Source organism: Trichinella spiralis, assembly GCF_000181795.1.
Source record: "Trichinella spiralis strain ISS 195 chromosome Unknown Scfld9, whole genome shotgun sequence".
In the NCBI taxonomy this organism is placed as follows: Eukaryota; Metazoa; Nematoda; class Enoplea; order Trichinellida; family Trichinellidae; genus Trichinella; species Trichinella spiralis.
In genome coordinates, this window is record NW_003526948.1 from 6,997,526 (window position 1) to 6,998,452 (window position 927).

Here is a 927-nt window from a genome sequence, read left to right on the forward strand (position 1 = left end):
TTTTTTTTTGGGGGGGCCCCTTTGGGGTCATTGCTATAAACAAAGGGGGGACCCTTTCCCGGGATTTTCCAAGGGCCAATTTAGACACCTTTTGCCCCAGGGGGGAATCCCCAAATAGAACCAGGCAAAAGAAAATTTTTCAATTTGTTGGAGACTTAAATTTCTGTTCAAGTAAAATGCAAAGTAACAAAATTTTTTTGCTCGTCAGACAAAAGTATTTTGTTTTGCTGGGGAATGTTTCAATGTTTATGAATATGGTGATTTGGCCATTGTCAGAAATTATCGCGTTTCCCATCGCATCGCATGAATTGCTAAAAGGGATATTAGTACAAAGGGAAAATGGACATATGACGAATTGCCCACAGCTGCAGTAGTCAGAAAGAATTGGCAGTGTCAACTACAAAATGCCAGCATCCGCACATATATCAAATTTCAACGCTGTTGCAAATATGTTCTTTGTTAGCAATCGAGAAATTTCAGTTTTTCCTTCAACATGTTTTTTTTTGAATGAACCACCTGTATACGTACCTAATATTTGTTGTGAATTTCATACTTCTCCCTGAAAAGTATTTTCAAAAACGTATACGTTATAGTGCAAAATAATATTATATCAAATTCGAAATTAACAACTCCGCAAAATCACAAAAAATAGTAAACAGAATAATTTTTATTTTTCATTATTCAACAACAACAATAAACAACATATATCAGTGAACAATAACAGCAAAGAAGAATCGACAGGAAATGAAGAAAACAAATAACTAAAAATATATAAATCCAAAACTTGGGAGGCTATGTTTAATCAAGCTGTCATTATGTACAAGGAAGCTTCCTGAAACAGCTCCCTTGTACCCATACAGCTGAAATATTCACCCCAACGTTAAATCACATGATGTTTATAATCAAAAAAGCTGTTCAGTATATTGA